The following is a 19420-nucleotide window of genomic DNA, read 5'->3' as shown; positions in this document are numbered from 1 at the left end:
GGTAAATTAAAAGTGGGCATCTAGAGAACAGACTCACTTAGGACACAGCAAATGAACTGCGATGGCAGAGTTGTGCCGGTTGTACGATGGCACATTCTGTGTACACGTTGGCACCTGGTGTGGCAGTATCAGTAGCTGAAGGAGACGCACCAGTGTATCGACTGTCTACGGCGTATGAACATCAAATGTGAAGTTGTGTACGGAGCATTCCACTTAGCCAGTAGTCAGCCCTGACATATGACAGCTCATAAACTTGGTAACAAAAAAACAAAACTGCCGCTTTCACAAATGCCAGGCGCAGAATCTTCATCCACTGAAAATATTTAGCAAAAAATTCCACGTCGCATTCAGACCAATGATGGAAAATGCTCCATTTTTGAATCTGTGATGTTGCTAGTGTTTCGCTGGGTGTGGATGCTGTTTTCAAACTCAGCTTCCTGTTCTGTGAGGAATTAGCAGAAGAATCGTAGTGACATCGTCCACCGAGTGTCACACAGCAGAACTAGTGATTGAGTGCGAGAAAGTGCAGCACTTTCACAAAAGAAAAAGCAAATGGACAGAGTATGGGAGAAGGAGAAGGGAATTCTACTGAGACAAAGGAACGCTAAACAAGTCAAACTTGATAACAATGTGGATCCACAGGACTTCCTCACCCAGGCAGAGACCAAGCAAGCTGACAAGCTAACACGGCAGAGCATTCGACTGAGATGAGCAGAGAGGCGTCCGCCCGTGTGTGCGTGTGTGTGTGTGTGTGTGTGTTAGTAGATTCCCAATCGCACGGAGTGTATGAAGGGTTACTTTGGGCCCTCAATAACACAGAGTTTTGACATCCATGGTATAAAACTTTTGACTCTCGAATTCATGTTTAACAAGATCAAATGAAGCTCTTAAATGAAAACCCCTTTGAATCGAAGGCAGGACTCCTGACCAGTGGATGTGGGGAGTGGTGGGTCCCCAATTCAAAAGTGTCATCCTGTGGGTGAAGGGGCTTCATGTGTGTGGATTACTCTTATTTTCCAGAGTTACTCATTTAATAATATTGCAGCACAAGGTACATGCGTTTTGCACGTTGCGAGCCTACAACTGGACGACTTGCCATGTGGATTATAAATACGTGTTACCCTGGTGGTTTTCGTGGGTGTTTTTGATACCGTTTGCTGTAGTCCGGTGTTGGTCACCATTGGGTCCCATTCTATTTCAAACTCTGTTATGTCCGTTCAATGTGAAAACCCGAGTGTGACGCTATATACACATTAGTACAGACTGTAGCAGATAGAGGCTTTGTCCACCTCTTGAACCCTCAGGTACCACTCTGAACACCAGGTAAAAGTATAAAAAGTATTTATTTTACTATTATATCGTGCACAAAGCACTCTCCACACAACACGCATAAATCACAATAACTACAATAATCACAAATCCTCCTCGCCCAGACACGTCGCCACCCTACCTCCCAGCTCAGCTCAGTGTCTGGGCTTTCCCACAGTCCTTTTATATGCCCTGACCCGGAAGTGGTTCCCGGCCAAACCCACAAGTCCGTTTTCCTCCCGGGTCAGGGTAAACAGTCCTTTAATTCATCCCGGGAGCACGCCGCTCCTTCCGGTCATGTGATGCTGACGCACTCCCGGGTTATAGGGCACACAAAAGCCCACAAGAGCCCACTAGCCCCCCTACAGCGACTCCCGGTGGTCCCCAAGGTATCCAGCAGGGCTGTGTATACAAACTACAAAGTCCATGAGGCCCTGCTGGAACTCGGGGCACCATCATGCTGTCCGGAGGGCTCCTCCTAGCGGCCTGGGGGTGGCGACTGGAGTCTGTAGCCGGTCGTCCATCACAAGACAGATACTGAGGCAAGATTCCCAATAAGCTTTAGGTATGAACCACAATGAGCAATAGGCCAGCGAGTTTACAACGGGGAAAAAAAAAAGGACTTTAACAAGGTTTCTGGACTTACCATCAGGTTCTTTCTTTCAGATGTTCCTCCGTTTGCTTCGGGTGCAAGTCGCGAGTAACATTCCACTTTTACCAACCGGTGTTTTAAAGGTGGCGCCGAACGCAGTCACGGGTCTCTGGGAAGGTTGAAAGACAGCAATAGGAGGAGTCCAGGCTGGATTAGTAGTGTACGTGTACCGTCATGTTTCTGTTTGCATCTTAGTAACCTCGAGGTTAGGTATAAATGTTTAGCGTTGTTATGTTGTTTAGCATTTTATTGGATGTATTTTGATTTTTACTTGAACTGTATGGTTTCCCCGGCAGGCCTGAAATGTTATCTCCCTATATTTAGGCACGCTGACCCTGGGAATGGAGAAGCCATTGAGAAGTACAGTTGTGGCCGCAATAGTCGGGGGGACGACCGTTCAGAGAGAATTGAGAATCAGGGTGAGGGAGTGCAAGGCACGCCAGACTGAGAGGTGCCTGGTGGCTGAGCTGCTGGTTGAGGCTCCGGAGATTTTTATTTTTGACAGTCCGGTTTGTTTGATGTTAAGGCTGCTGATGCCCTTACATCAACTAGAAGTGACTGCATATATGAATATTAGGGTAAGTGTTAGCCTCTGCAGTTTACAATTTCTGTTTTTCGTCTTCCCAGTTTTCTTAATTAGATTTGTTTTGTCACAGGATTATTTATACATTTTTTTTGTACATCCTTTTACATCAGCAACTGCTTTTTGTTTTTTTTCTCTTCTCTATCGACTTTTTTATTTTGAACATCTGCCTCTCTTGCGCCTCTCTTATTACCCCCTCAGTCCTAGTTGGTCCCAAACTACTAGCAGGCCATCTGCTTTAGTAGACGGCTTGTGACACTGAGATTAATCATTTTTCTCGGCCATTGCTACAAACGACATGGGGTAAGTAACACATCACCAAAACTCTAATATTTGAGTGGAGTTTTCCTTTCATGTGCCACACTGCACTGAGGTGAATGACCACATTACTGATGCTCTGTGCTATTAAGACCAAGAGAAGAATTTGTAACATGACAGTATGTGACTAGTGGATGCAGTAAGGTAGCACCTCATCTGAAGAGATACCAAAAAACGTCAATAGGCCAGGATAACTTCAAGAGCACACATCAAAAAACAGGCCAATAAGGCTGAATGGAGCCGTCAGGCGACCAATCAAATAAACAGCTCTGCTCTGACCTCAAACACAAAGCCAACGCATCAGTTAAACAAACTGCCATCTGCAATGTTCTTTCACAAGAAAACGAGCACTTGGTCATTTCTGGTTTTAGGAGAGGATGACGGGGGGTTACAGTATTACCGGCTGTGCTGAGTATTCCTTCAGATGGTACACTGGCAGCACACAATCAGGAAGCGTCTATTCTGGTGTTTTCCACTAAATGAGCAGATTTTCCTCCCTGTCAATGTGGGCAGGCACGTGGTAGCTGACGTGAGCGCCGCTTCTTCACTTTTCCCAGTCAAACTCCCTCACAGCATCTTATATAATATCCACTGTAATTATGTTGTTGGACTTAAGTGCAGCACTTGACACCATCGACCATTCTATTTTACTGCACAGGCTAGAAAATGACGTTGGGTTTACAGGCAGTGACTGTGCTCGCTTGGTTTAGTTCTTATTTATCAAATCGATTCCAATACATACAGAAATGTGCTGACAGTACTCCATCATTATACACAGAAGTTCAATATGGTGTCCCGCAGGGCTCAGTACTCAGACTGTCACTGTTTTCACTTTACATGCTTCCACTGGGATCTCTCATTAGGAAACATCATGTTAATATTCACTCGTATGCAGATGACACCCAGTTATACCTTTCATTTAAATCAGATGAAGTTTCTCCGATGTTGTCTTTAATTAGTTGTGTTAGTGAATTAAAGGAGTGGATGGATGAGAACGACTTGTCTTTAAACAGAGATAAAACAGAGATGTTAATTGTTGGAGGGAATGACGCTGATCACAACAATATCTTGTCATCATTTAACTCATTTGGAATCGCCATTAATTTTACTGAATCAGCCTGCAATCTCAGAGTTCTCTTTGACTCTAGCATGTCATTTAAAGCACACATTACAAAGTTGTCCAAATCATCTTTCTTCCATCTTAAAAATGTTAGGAAATTAAGGCGCTTTCTAAATAAAGAGGATTCTGAGAAATTAATTCCTGCATTTATCTCTAGTAGGATTGACTACTGCAATGTGGTGTTCACTGGATGTTCAAACTGTTCTTTATACAGCCTCCAGTTAATCCAAAATACGGCTGCAAGAATTATTACAAGAACAAGAAAATACGAACACAACTCCAGTTCTTAAATCCTTACACTGGCTCCCGGTTAAGTTTAGGGCAGATTTCAAAATCCTCTTTTTAACATATAAAGCATTAAATGGCCAAGGTCCAGCTTACTTGTCTGAACTTATCGTGACTTACAAACCTGAGCGCACATTAAGATCTCAAGATGCTGGTCTGCTTATGATCAAGAATTAATAAAATAACAGGGGGAGGTCAAGCTTTTAGTCACAGGACCGCCTAAACTGTAAAGTGGTCTGCCTGCTACTATAAGAGATGCCCCTTCAGTCTCAGCTTTCAAATCTCACAACTTCAGTTTAGCAGACCCTGCCTAGAGCTGCTGATTAACTGTGCAGACTGCATCTCTGTTGTCAGTCATTAGCACTAAAACAGAAGTAACATGATACTTAGAATTGGATACTAACCCTCACCTCTTCTGTTTCTCTTCTTGGTACTCAAATGTGGCACTCGGTGCCATGACCCACCTGTCAAGTTGTTGTGCCTGCCTAAGGAAAAGTCATCGCTGATGGAGGATCGCAGGAATCGTGGGAAAGAGGGGTCCTTTCATCGGATTGGCTGGCCCAGCACTGTTTCAGCCGTGGAATGGCCAAATGGGGGAGGCAGCTTGATGGCTGAGGTCTCCAGGACTCTGAACAAATCCAAATCTTATTATGGGATATCATCTACTGTTAAGTTCTGCTCCGTACTTCTAAATTTTTTACTTTTATACTGTATTGAGGGTTTGTTCTGTTTTGTGTATTGTATTGTATTGACCCCCTTCTTTGACACCCATTGCACACCCAACCTACCCGGAAAGGGGGTCTCTCTTTGAACTGACTTTCCCAAGGTTTCCTCCATTTTTTCCTTACAAGGGTTTTTTCTTGTCTTCATAGAGAGTCAAGACTGGGGGGCTGTCAAGAGGCAGGGTCTGTTAAAGCCCACTGCAGCACTTCTTGTGTGATTTTGGGCTATACAGAAATAAATTGCATTGTATTGTATTGTATCTTATTTGGCAGAGAGGATTGTTGTACTGGGTGGGCCAAACTGAAGTACCCCATGTCTCATGGTCATTGTGTGAGGTGTGTTGAGGTATTTGGGGGTCTTTTGACAGGCGATCCTTTGTAGTTCTCAGTCAGCCACATGCCTTGGTCCAGTGCACACTGTGCTTTCGCTGTCGAAGTGTCCTTCAGAATCAATGAATCCATCATCGCTATGCAAGGCGCCTTCTGAACGCACTTCAGCATTCCTCCTGATGGTGATGTCCCAAATCAGACGGACAGGTACAACATTGAACAGAAAATCTCCAGGCTGTCCTCGGACTGTAATGCCTGAAAACATCCAAGCTGTAAGGGCGTCCATTTTGCAGTCTCCTAGAGGTTCAGGCATTTCCAACACATCTTTGATTTTGCACGAGGACCTTAATTTCCATCCTTACAAAATGATGGCAGTGCAGGAACTCACTGAGAGAGACTGGAAGAGCTGTAGAGAGTTGTGCGCCAACATTCTGGAAACCCTTCATCGATATGCCATCGTCATGTGATGTTAGCCACGAGGCACATTTCCATTTGAATGGCCGTGTAAATAAGCAAATCTTCCAGTATTGGGCTGAAACCGACCCTCGTGAACTTCATCTGAGACCTCTGCACAGTGAGTACACGTGTTACAGTTTGGTGCGCCGTTGCAAAATTTGGCAATTTTGGGGGAGCAACGGACACTGTCACTTCAGAACGTGACATTGAAATGCAAGAGAACTGGAAGAAATGGATGTGGTGGATGCCACAGGATGGAGCGACAGGTCATATGGCCTGCGTGGAGATCCATGCAAGTTTTGTGGGAGATGTTTCCGGGGAAGCTGATCTCCCTGCACGGCGATGTCGGGTGTCCTTCATGTTCGCCTGATCTCGCTCAGTGTGGGGATATCTCAAGTCGAAGGGATCCACACACCCACCTTAAAACCCTGAAGCCCTCAAGGACGCTATGACCCACAAAATCGCTGCTATTCCACTTGAAATGGCCAAACACGTTATGTGAGCGTTCAGAAATCGTCTCGAAGACTGTATCGCTAATGATGGCCTCCTCCTTGAAGACCTCATTTTTAAAACACAGTGTAAAAAATTCTATTTTGTATCCCCTTTCTTGTGTCGTAACGAAATTGATTTGATCTTGTAGCGTTTTTGTAGGATAAATGTTTGAAATGTGAACTTCTTTATGGCTCACCCTGCAGTTCTTCTTGAGGCACATCTCGTGTCCTTGATAACAGTTAGCCATTTCTCCAATGACACGACGTGCTTGCTACATCATTTCAACAAACCACATTTTTTTCTTGGATAACAACAATTACATTTATTTCTAGAGCACATTGTCATACAAACAAAAGAGCAACAAAAGACAAAATCAATAATTAAAATTAGGAAACACTAATTAACATAGAATAAAAGTAAGGTCCCATGGCCAAAAAGCATAAATGATTAAATAATAATAAAAATAAATAAATAATAATAAAGTTATGGAACAGAATCGAGTGCAGTGTGATTGGATATAATAATCGAGAGACAATTACCATAAGTCATCGTATCGGACTGGCCTACGCCCTGTAAGCGGCACTGAAAATGGACGGATGGAAGCTCTCATATCAACAAGGCCCACACTGTGTGAAGTACGTGAGCCCTGCTAGCTTACACCTCACACTCATGAGCAGCATTACCAAGTAACATTGGTTTTATGACTGACGAGTCCTCACACAGCACCTGCTTCAAACTCTTTTCCTACATACGAGCAAAAAAACTTTAAAAGTTTACAAAGAGGAACAGCATTACAGTCAAATGCTATTGCTAAAAAAAAGGAAAAGCAGAAGTGGAGACAGACCAGAAATTCAGGTTCAAACTCCTGAGGCGTCAGCTGGCTGCACTGCCCCTGCGGCCCACGTGTGGGACCGTAAAGCAAAGGCTGCCATCTCGATCTCCACTGCGAACTAGTGGGGTAGTAGTGAGGCATTTAAAGACAAACACGGCAATCCAATGAGACATGAACACAAACAGAAACATTTACAGCAAGAGGTGAACAGAAAACTCGCCATGCAGGGCAGAGAGTGACCCTCAGGACGAGACCCTGGGCTCACAATACAACGGTAAGGAATTCACCGCCGACATTCCAAATAAAGGCAGTTAATCAAGTGGACATGAGGGCCGGTGATCATCCAAAATTCACAAAACTCTGCGAGTTTAGCATACGTGTCAGTGTGGGATGAAGAGGATGATGTCAAATTTCCATGAATCACATTGATCACATACCACAATATTTTAGGTAAAGTCCTGTAGTCATTTCTGGTAAAGAAGGCAGAAGTTTCAAGAGCAGATCAGGTTGGCTCCTGAAGTCCTGTTTGAATTTCGCTCTCTGCAGTTTGACATGTGCTTTTTTCAATGGCCCCCGAGCATTGGCATCACACCTGAGCTGTGCACACAGTCCACCAGCAGCCTGGCCACAGTCCAGGCCAAACAGCCTGAATGCCTACAGCCCAGTGGCACTCGTTTCTAGTCCAATAAAAAGTTTTGAACATCTGGGTGAAAAGCATTTTAAAGACACAAATGAATTCCTTTCAAGATAACCAGAACCTGCTCACTGTGCAAACACACGTCTGGGAGATCCTCCACTTGTTATCTTCCACCAAGTCTACTTGTCTTCATACTCCCAGTTCCTGTGTCAGCGCAGGATTTCTGGAGCTGGGCCTCGGCCCTAAGCCTAAACCTTCAGCATTCAATACCATCCAGCCTCACATACCGACTGAGAAGTTGAACTTACTTATTACCTCACCGGCTCAGGACTTTCTTGTAAATAGTCGACCGATACGCATGAGCATGTCAGATTACACGAGTGCGTCAGAACTTTCCAGCACAGTTATGCTCACCCCTTTTTTTCCAACAGCCAATGGCGTGTCGCCTGACGGTGCTGTACGAAAGGTAAGCTGGTATGGTGACTTCAGCCAAATTCTCCTTTCCTTTATCTTTTTGTCAGTCTGTTGTGGTACACAAAACACGACACATCAGACAAGATGAGCTTCCCTTCAGTTTGTGAGGTCCAGAACACCCGGGGCTCCTTATTCCTTGTCGCTTCATTCATTGGTTACCAGCTGTTGTGCACACAGAGCCCACCACTACGACTAAAGACAAAGTCAAACCTGGGGTGACTAGTTGCACGGAGTTGTTTTGTATGTCAGACTAGATGGCGGGGTCCTCCCAGGAGTGTGACAGACTGGGACCTCAGGTGTTTTGTTCGACACAAACCGAAGAGAAACTCATCTTGTCTGATATGTCGTGTTTTATGTACCACTGCACGGTGCAAAAAAAAAAAAAAAGAAACAATGGGCAGAGATTGCAGCTCAACCCGCAGCACCTGTGAACCCCTCGTACAGTACCAGCCCCATCAAGCAGCACGCTATTGGTTGTCAGAAGTGATGGAGAGCAGGCCATGCCACAAAGTTGAAAGTAATTTGACATGCCAGTGACTTTCAGTAGTTTAAACTGACACGGCAATGAAATCAGCACCTGCACTCGGCGAGGTTGACACACCCTACGATTAGAAGTCACGCAGTGTGACATCGGCTTTACACGCACAACTCCACTTCAGTAAATCAGGGAGGACAGGCGCTGTAAGAGCCACACAAACACCAGTCCAGGAACTCCTTTCTTTCCAGTGCCATATGTCCTTTTAGTAAGAGTCTCGGAGATAATAAACATTGTACTGTAGGAGTCTCTCATATGTTTCATGTAACCATTCTATGTAAAATTGTACTGTCACACTGCTACAAACAGTCAGCAAAGAATTTGTTTCGAAATGATGTAAATATTTTAGAACGTCTGTGTGAGACTCAGCCTGTCCTGCGTCTGTCTCTAGTGATGCTCTGCTTCATTCACAACAAAACACTCACTGGGTAGGTAATTGGTAAATCATTTCTTTCTGTTGGTTTTCTAAGCTTTACGGTAATTTAATTGTAGTGCTGCTTTATGCCAGGTGTTACGGTAGTTCAGGTAGCCCACGTGTCTTTTTTTTTTGCAGGAAACTTCCTATAAACGGAGAGCAGTAAGAACAACAGAGAGAGAAGAATGAACTGAGAAAAGAGAGTCAGAGGAGTCGTCCAGAAAAGCTGCTTTAAGGAATTCAGACCTTTTTTATTTCATTCTTTAAACGAAAAACACTCGTCTGAGTTTAGACGGTCGGCAAGCTTGTGTTACGTACAGCAGCTCACACGTGCAATTAGAACAAGAAAAGAGAAAGAAGACGCTGAAATGACAAGAGCGGGCTTGTTAGCATAACAGCACAATGTGTCTGTTTGACTTGTTAGCCATCTTCATCTTTAGCTTTTCTAAAAGGTTGGCACTGTTTTTATTACTTGTTTGTGTGTGTCATACAGTTTTAGTTTTGGTAAGAAACAAGTAAAGCTTACAGAAGTGAAAGTGATAATAATTATACCTCAAGAATTAGGGATGTTGAGCTGGGACACTGGAAAAAACTCACACATGTCCGTATAAATTGAGTAAATGTGTATTTTAACAAGAAAAAAGGCCGCAGTACAACGAATGATTAAAACCATCAAGTGCAAGTACTGCATACTGACATGTAAGCTTTCTTATTTCTCAGTGCTAATGAACTGAATCAACGTGTGAGAATATATCTGTACATATAAAAGCCAAATCCCACTGACTCACTCATCACGAAATCTCTGAACCATGAGGACTTGGGACTTGAAATTTGGAGTGTAGGTTACCCTTGGCCCATAGGTGCTCGCTAACAAACGGTTTTAAAAATTTCATGGTCCAAGCGCGAAATTTGTTAAAGTTTTCTTAGACCCGTTTGTACGTCTGTCTGCTTTTCACGAGAGAACGACTTAACGGATTTAGATCGGGTTTTTTCTATAATTTGCTTGAACGTTTCGTTGATTTTGCGCTAAGTATCATAGTTCGCTTGCGGTACCAATTTATTAACGCGAATCCGAGAGAGACTCATCGGGCTGCTGGGCCCTCCTCACTCACACGTCAGCCTTGGGGCAGAACCTTACCTCCACTTAGTTAGCGAATGAGAGGACAACTTAACGGATTTAGATCTTTTTTTTCCTATAATTTGCTTGAACATTACAGTTGATTTGGCGACCTCTCTCATTGTGAAAGAATCACAGTTAATTCGCATGTGCGATATATTCACGCTGATCCGAGACAAAGGCTGTGGGCCGAGGGGAGGGGGAAGAGTGACGTCAGGATTAGAGAACTGGGTGGGGCCGCCTAACTGTCCTGCTTCACTAATACGCGGGCAAAGCCACAGGGCAATGGTTAGTATTATATATATATATACAGGGTGGCACAGGGAAACAGGAAATTTTGGAACTAGGTGCTGGTGACCCTGGGGTGTTGGCAGTTGTTTGAGACCAATGCGACCTTGTTTAGAACCCCTTGCCATTAGTTATAATGGAGTGTGCTGTGCAACAAGCATTCGCTGTGAAAGCCTTCTATAAGAATGGTGATAGTGTGACTGCTACACAAAGGGAATTTCAGTGTCATTACCAGTTAGGACGTCACGATTGTGTCCCATCTGCTCATGTGATTACAACATCGGTGTATAATTTTGAAGAAACAGGTTCAGCCTTAAAAAAAGAAGTCCCCAGGTGGGGCCACTTCGCATACTGCCTGACAATCGATGGCGGCTCTTTAACGATTGTTTGGAAGGCACGTCATTTCACGCAGCAGTGACATTCCACGGCTTCCAAGATCTCCAGGTCTCACTGTTTGTGATTTTTTTCTGTGGGGACATCTTAAAAGCCAAGAGTACCGCGCACGTCCTGCAACCATTGCTGAACTCAAAAGAAGGACTGAAGAGGAAATCGCTGGCCTTCCTCTTGACGTGTTACGTCGTGCAATGCAGAATTTCCACAACAGGCTGTCGGAATGTGTACAGAGAAATGGACAACACCTCCATGATGTTTTCTTCAAAACATAAAATAAATATTGAATGAATGTTGATTACCATCATTAACTGCATATCCTGCACAATACATTTCATCATTAAATGTATTTTATAAGATGTTTATTCGTGCATTGAACGTCAATCCCCCGTTTCCCTGCGCCACCCTGTATATACACACGCTGTACAGGTTTGTTAGCCAAATTGTGCAAACAACTTTTTTGAAATCACCCTGCGATGGACCAGCGCCCCGTCCAGGGTTTGCTCCTGCCTTGTGCCCTATGCTAGCTGAGATGGGCTCCAGCAGACCCTTGTGCCCCTGTTCAGGACTGAGTGGGTTAGAAGATGATGGACTATAATATTTATGGTCATTGAACAATAAGCCTAGAGAATTGAATTTTGTTATTAAAAACTGGGCAGGGAACAGCAGTGCACTAGAGTTTGTAGCGGGGCCACACAGTTAGTGTTAAATGTCAGTTCTGACTGCGTCTCGTTTCATTGTCCCGTTTACTGTTTGTGTATCAGTTAATGCCGTCCCCGAAAAGGGGGACGGATGATGGAAGGAGACCATAGCCACAAACCTGGAAAACACCTGTTTACAATCAATCAATCCCAGCCGTCACAGGACTATTTAAGCCAGCAGGAGGAGAAGGAAGGAGAGAAGGAGATTTTTTTTCACAATCACGACCACACTGTACCTGTTTTCCATATCGCGCTTATCCATCCAGTTTGTTTTTCCATCTGCCGGATTTACTTCAAGGACCTCACCACGAGAGACCCCGGGGTAGGACTTAATCATCCACCACATACACGAGGATTCACGGTGAGGCTGCTCCATTTTTTCCGGGGAGAATCAAACAACGCAATATCACTAATTCAGTCATCCGCTTTCAGGACAGTTTCTTTATTACCGGATTCACGTTCTCATTCATTTTCAGTTTATCATTCATTGTTGTTATTCGTGTTGTGTGTTTATTTGTTACAGGGACAAGGGAGGGTTTTTGTTGTATATATATATATATATATATTTGGTGGTGTCTTGTTATTGCTGGGGTGGAGGGATATTTATATTTGTTTCTGTTTTTTGCATGTCTTATTTTACTTAATACATATAACCCGTTTAAATTTTACATCTTGTTTTTGTGTGCTTATATTTTTCACCGTCGATTGTGGGGGAAAAGTTTAATTGGTAAGAAGTACGGCTTGATAGTAAGATTATTTCTCAGTCAATTATCCAGGCCACTGGTCTTGGAGGTGTAGCTGCCGGCTGGGTAAAAGGGGTCGGCCGTTACAAGTTTCATTAAAAAATCAAATGAACACTTAAAGGCTTCACCACGTGTGGTTATGAGGTGTTCAAAGCTTCTTGAAGATATAAAGGGAAACACAATCAGCCGATCCAATAACGTGGTACGAGCCCTTAACAAAACCTGATCAGAGCGGCCCAGTCTGCCGCTTTTCATTTGCTTTATAATCTGTCGTTGGACACAACGGTGTAAACCTGACTAAATAAAAACCTCGAACCTTCAAGTCTCTTCACGTGATTGTGTGCTCATTTTAGAGATGCCCATCCCGTTCAATGCCCGGGGGTCGTGTTCACTACTGGAACTGCAGCTAGCAATGTGCCAGGCAGCGCCACCAGCTGTAACACCTGCTGACTAGACTTGTCCAGGATTCCCTTTCTTCAAGTGCAGGCCTTTTCCACAAACCTGAACCTTTCTAGCAGTAAAAGAATTGTCATTTTTTGTTGTCACTTTTAAGCTGGCCGCAGATTAAACAAATTCAACTACATCCATTATTTCCCCGTTCTGAAGAAACACTACTTGAAAGTCAAGATTTCACTTCAACACCCACGTCATGTGCCCTCTCATGAAAATATATTGGTTTGGGTTGTCCACCTGCATAGAGAAGCTCTTTTCATCTTCTGCAAAAAGACAAACCTTTTTAAAAAGTACAAATTGTTTGGTCATGAAGATTTAATCTTCTTTAAGAACACAAAGACGGATGTCCCAGACGCCTGCATGGCTCCTTAATCCAAACATGGAGCCCTGCCAGACTAAGTGACTCATGCCATGAGACAGCGGTGGGAACTGAACCGGTGCTACCACCCAATCAAGGCTGCACGCAGGATGTCAGCTGTCTTCTGCATCCAAAGCAACTTACAAATCACAAGACAGAATCCTGTATGTATGGCTGTAATGTGACCACTCACATGTCAAGCATCTCACTAGGTGGTGTGGGGGGTGTCAGTGGTGTGGATTTCAAGTCCCATGTATGGTGAGATTGGTACGAACAGTTTGACTTGGTTATCGGTGCCAGTTTTCATACCTCGGTGCTAGTGGCAAAACAGTTAAAAAAGCAAATAATGGATAACGCCAAAGCCCACCCGTTACCCCTGCTTCACCAGCTGCACCGCACAATTGCTGGCCTCCCTGGCAGTAACAGCCATGAAGTCCCAATCACATTGAAGCAATAAGGGGGATAGCGCTGAAGTTCTGACTGCACAGAGCAATAAGCCCCCCGTGAAGCCCGTATCTCATTAACGCAATTGGCTTTGGGGGGTTCATGAGGGGCCGATGGTGTTGAGGAGCGCACTACCAAATCATGAACTCTACAAAACTGGATGTTTTTCCACAACTACAATAGTGAGTGTCACCATTACAGTTGTTGGACGAGTGGACAGGACGTTTACATCTGGTCCCAAAGTTCCCGACGTGGCCACTTTCAAATGCGTGTTTATCTGCACTCTCCCAGTGCCGGGTACCATCAGGTACCATTGTGGGCACCATGCTGTAGAAATGCCTGCCACACTGACTGTGCTCCTCACAAACGCGTATTGGCAGGTCACAGGTCACTCACGAGTTTTGTTCCTGTGAGTGTGTGTCATGTGATTCTATAGTGACATCGGCTATCATGAGTACGCCATGGAGATGTGACAAGGACCACATTAAGTTGAAATGAGGCTGTAGGAGACGGTCTGTCAAGCTTGCAGGATGCTACAATACCTGTGGTGCCAGTGATCTACAGACAGATGCCACCCTCGTCAGTACGTGTGACTTTAGCACGACTGTTTCTATTGTGTAACCCTCCTCTCTGATCCACCTGTCTGGTCGAGCTTTGACGTTACCTGCTTGTATTGTTCAAGCTACTTACTGTCCTTCTTGAGCAAACACAGCAGGCTTGGAAGAAGCTCACCTTTTACAGCTGCGGGACACGCTTTGTAATTAAACACATCAATCGCGAATATTGCCATCGTGCCCGAGGGGTACACATGCAGGACCACTTGCGACCAAACCTGAGGTCAGCTACACAATGTCGCTTGTAACATTCTCAAAGTCCTCTGCAAATGGATATAAATATAATTATCTTATATATAATTTGCCAGTCTCCTCACTCACATCTGTCCGAAGCCGAATGCGCAATCGCCTTCTGCACAGCTGCCCGAAAAACCTTACGAGACTGACATCGCGGCGGGCAGCAGATTTACGGCCGCGAAAATTCAAAGAGAAAGGTGACTTTGATTAAAGCTCTAGAGGCCCGAAAGGCGATTTCGACTGCACCTCGAGGCCTAATTACGCATTCATTCAATACACCGACATCAGGTTTGTGGTGCTTATACTTACGTCTATTCCACTTGTGCCCGTTTCATCTTACGTTGTCGAAATGGGCTCTTTGTCTAGTAATATAATAAAAAGGCTCTTTGGACTTTCTTTCATCTAAACACAGAGTGAAGCGCAGAAGGTATAACGTAGGTAGCAAGGTGACATAGCGTTCATGTGCAGCAAAGCCTCCTGATATAAATAAAGCTTTTGTGGGCAGATGATGGCATTTTCACACACAAAAGAAGACAGCAAGTTAAAGCTGCCCCATATAATTACGTATTGTCGTTAATGAGCACCTATGAATCAGCGATTTAAATGAGACCCTGTCATTACGTCCCCACTCTCTGCCCTGGCATCTCTTAAACACCACAGGCTCAGTCAGCATTTCTTCAAATGACTTCTAATGAAGTTTGAGTAAGCAGAGGGTGGGCAGCACAGAGCAGACATGTCAGCCCGGCTATACGTCACACTTCAGTGCTGGAATTCTGGCCCTGCGGTGCTTGGCGTATCTTCAGGGTCAGGTTTACAGTCATGTGAGCAGAGCAAAATGACACTTGTGACTCTAGAGTGGCCTGCGATGAGTTAATGTGCTTTGTGTTTGAATGACCTCCTCTGTCCAGGGTTGGTACCCACCTGGCATCAAGTGCTGCTGGGATACACTCCAGATGAATAAGTAGCTTCGGAAATGGGAGGAAGGAAATTCTGGGGAAGTGCATAGGCTACGCTTCCTCCTGTCTTTCTTCTTCATTTGACTTTAATGAACCATAAAAATGCATAAGGCCTTTACCCAGCGGAACAGTTATGAATACATTAACCGTTATCGGAGAGAGGCAAAAAGACGCACAGAACATCCACACAGAACATCCACAGCCATCTTTACAGTGCCTATAAAAAGTATTCGCCCTTTGGACGTTTTCATATTTGATTGTCATACATTTGAGTCGCAGTTTATTTAATTTGCAAGTTTTTTTTTTTTGACACTGACAACGGAAAAAGACTGTTTAATGTGTGATCTAAATTAATTACAAACTACAGTGATCCCTCGCTATATCGCGCTTCGCCTTTCGCGGCTTCACTCCATCGCGGATTTTATATGTAAGCATATTTAAATATATATCGCGGATTTTTCGCTGCTTCTCGGGTTTCTGCGGACAATAGGTCTTTTAATTTCTGGTGCATGCTTCCTCAGTTGGTTTGCCCAGTTGATTTCATACAAGGGACGCTATTGGCAGATGGCTGAGAAGCTATCCAGCTTACTTTCTCTCTCTCTCTCTTGCGCTGACGTAGGGGGGTGTGAGCAGGGGGGCTGTGTGCAGCTGCTTCCTGAAGGACAGGCTGCACGGAGCTTCGCATACTTAAAAGCTCAAAGGGCACGTATTGATTTTTTTTATCTCTCTCTCTCTCTCTCTCTCTCTCTTCCTCTCTCTCTCTGCTCCTGACAGAGGGGGTGCGAGCTGCCGCCTTCAACAGCTTTGTACCGGCGGTGCTTCGCATACTTAAAAGCCGTATTGATTTTTTTTTTGACTGCTTGCTTTGCACTCCTTTGAAAAGGAAGATATGTTTGCATTCTTTTAATTGTGAGACAGAACTGTCATCTCTGTCTTGTCAAGGAGCACAGTTTAAACTTTTGAAAAAGAGACAAATGTTTGTTTGCAGTGTTTGAATAACGTTCCTGTCTCTCTACAACCTCCTGTGTTTCTGCGCAAATCTGTGACCCAAGCATGACAATATAAAAATAACCATATAAACATATGGTTTCTACTTCGCGGATTTTCCTATTTCGCGGGTGGCTCTGGAACGCAACCCCCGCGATGGAGGAGGGATTACTGTACTCGAAAAGAGAGGGCCTCCGTATTTTTACAACACGGTGGCGTCTCCATAAATTAGGACCAGACACAAGGGTTTCAAGAGCACCGACAATCTGGTAATTACCCTCAACAAGACCCTCACACTCTCTCAAGCCTGACCCAGGCAGTGTGGCACAGCAGTTACCCTGAGGTTGTGGGTTCAAATCCCACTACCGACACCTGTGTGACCCTAAGTAAGTCACTTGACCCGCCTGTCCTTCAACTGGAATAACCAAAAGAAATGGAACCAACTGTATCGTAAATGTCGTAAGGCGCCCTGGATGAAGGCGCCAGCCAAAATAGGCAAATGTAAAACTGAAGGGTCCAACCCTCCTCAGTCACATCCGCAGTCCAGCTCGGCCCGCTAACAACTGCACGACTCCAACGTCCTTCTCTTATGATCTGCCACTCAGGACGTTTTCTATTTAAGACGCCAACTGCTAAAAGTGATTTAACTTGTCAGAGATCTATAGACGGACGCCATGCCCAAGTTATCTCATCAACAGTCCTCAGGGCAAATTCATGGGTAGTACTTGAAAATAGAGGATTGTGGGCATCAGGAATAAGAATGAAAAATCAATGTGGCGGCACAGAAGAGAATATTACACTTTCAGTTAGACTTTCTCCTATTTGCTGTATTATTGAGAACATTTATTCTTCACAAAATAACGTACATACGGCATGTCGAACCACAGCTGACGATTAGCGTCTCACCGCCACAAAGTTCAAATGGAAACTGTGACACTCAGAAGCAACCAACTGTGCAAGACCTCATCGTTAGACCCGGGTGAGTTATCACGACAAGCACAAAGAATGTTCAGTTCCTTCCACTCACCAACTACAAACTCCAATGGCTTCTCTTAGACAACATAAACTTGTATTGTGAGTTCTGATTAACCACAAATTTAAATAAACTCATTAAAATATATTAACACCGTGATGCCAGCAACTAATTAACCTGTGCCACTTAATGTGTAACATCCATCCATCCATCCATCCATTTTCCAACCCGCTGAATCCGAACACAGGGTCACGGGGGTCTGCTGGAGCCAATCCCAGCCAACACAGGGCACAAGGCAGGAACCAATCCCGGGCAGGGTGCCAGCCCACCGCAGGACACACACAAACACACCAAGCACACACCAAGCACACACTAGTGCCAATGTAGAATCGCCAATCCACCTAACCTGCATGTCTTTGGATTGTGGGAGGAAACCCACGCAGACACGGGGAGAACATGCAAACTCCACGCAGGGAGGACCCGGGAAGCGAACCCAGCTGTACCCAGGTCTCCCAACTGCAAGGCAGCAGCGCTACCCACTGTGCCACCGTGCTGCCCATGTGTAACATTTATTTTGAATTTTAGAATTTCTCTGAAGGACTTTGTTATTTTATTTTCTAATGTTTGTAAGTATAAAGTACACATATTTAATATTCGCCTTGGTTCACGTTATTGAATTTCTGTTGAAGTATCGTTTCATGTTTTTGTTGGTGAGCGTTGATGTTTTAATAACATAATAGTTGCTACAACACAGCGACCCGTCACTACAGGACGTGGCCTCGGCCATCACACCTGATGAGGTGCACAGTGTAAGGACAGAAGGGTCAGCGTCACGCTCAGCACACCGTCCGAGATTGACGATCCTCGTTACGAGACTTCTCATCTGTGTTTTTTTCAAAGTTCTGACGGTCTCCAACATCTGGTCAGGTTCATATTTGACTTTGTCCTCACAGGTGGCGCAGTGGTAGTGCTGCTGCTTTGCAGTAAGGAGACTGTGGAGGATTGTGGGTTTGTGTCCCAGTTCCTCCCTGTGTGGATAGCGCTTTGAGTACTGAGTAAAGCGCTATATAAATGTAATGAATTATTATTATTATTATTGATTTGTGGTTAGCGTGTTGGGGTTTGTTTTTCAAAGATCACTTGATCTGCTGTTTTTGGCCCAGATGACTCATCTCCACATTCTAATCTCTTTCTTATTATCTCCTTTCTTTTCCTTGCTGCACTCACCTCAGGAGTTTCGACTTCCTCAGCCTCCCAGCTCGTTCTCACCCAATGCCGCTGCTCTTCTGCCTCTCCCCTGACTTGCTTATTCAATTGAAAGTACTTCTGATGGGTTACCAAAGCGTTACTGAAAGCCTCTGTTGTTGTTGTTATGCCTTTCGACCGTCCTAAGACGTATGAGGGGATACCCAGAACTAGTCAACAGCACAGGAGTAGGGTGTAGTTAATCAAACATGACGCCAGGTATCGTGGGTCTACAGTCTGGTTAATCACATGCGCTGAGCTGATCGAAGGCGCATTTCTGCCATTTATTCTGCAGTCGTGCCAGTGACTTGGCCGATTATTTTAGTCCTCAAACCACTATGGCAGATCGTCAACAGACAATGATGATTGTGTTGTCTGACATAAATGGACTTATTCAATAAGAGTTGGGCAGACAGTGACAGTGTGTGAAACTGCAGAGGCGTCTATGAGGAAGGTTTTTGTGGGGGAACATCCAAAGAAGTGGCGCACCCCAAACTGCAATCTGCACTGTGAGATGCACCTGCACACACCGCGCCGTCAGTCAAAGAGATGTTGAGCAAAAACATTAGAACACACTCTAGACGAGAACAGGCCATTCAGCCCAACAAAGCTCGCCAGTCCTGTCCACTTATTTCTTCCAAAAAAACATCAAGTTGAGTTTTGAAAGATCCTAACGTCTTACTGTCCACCACACTACCTGGTCGCTTATTCCAAGTGTCTAGCGTTCTTTGTGTAAAGAAAAACTTCTTGTTTGT

General features: G+C 44.5%; 1 protein-coding gene across 1 annotated transcript in view; it reads right to left on the bottom strand.

Moving 5' to 3' along the window:
• gpd1l (glycerol-3-phosphate dehydrogenase 1 like) overlaps positions 1-19420 on the bottom strand; it is a 94321-nt gene that overhangs the window by 61006 nt on the left and 13895 nt on the right. The window lies entirely within an intron of this gene.

The sequence above is a fragment of the Erpetoichthys calabaricus genome, chromosome 13, assembly GCF_900747795.2.
Source record: "Erpetoichthys calabaricus chromosome 13, fErpCal1.3, whole genome shotgun sequence".
NCBI classification, from domain to species: domain Eukaryota; kingdom Metazoa; phylum Chordata; class Cladistia; order Polypteriformes; family Polypteridae; genus Erpetoichthys; species Erpetoichthys calabaricus.
This window is presented reverse-complemented; position numbering and strand designations above follow the sequence as displayed.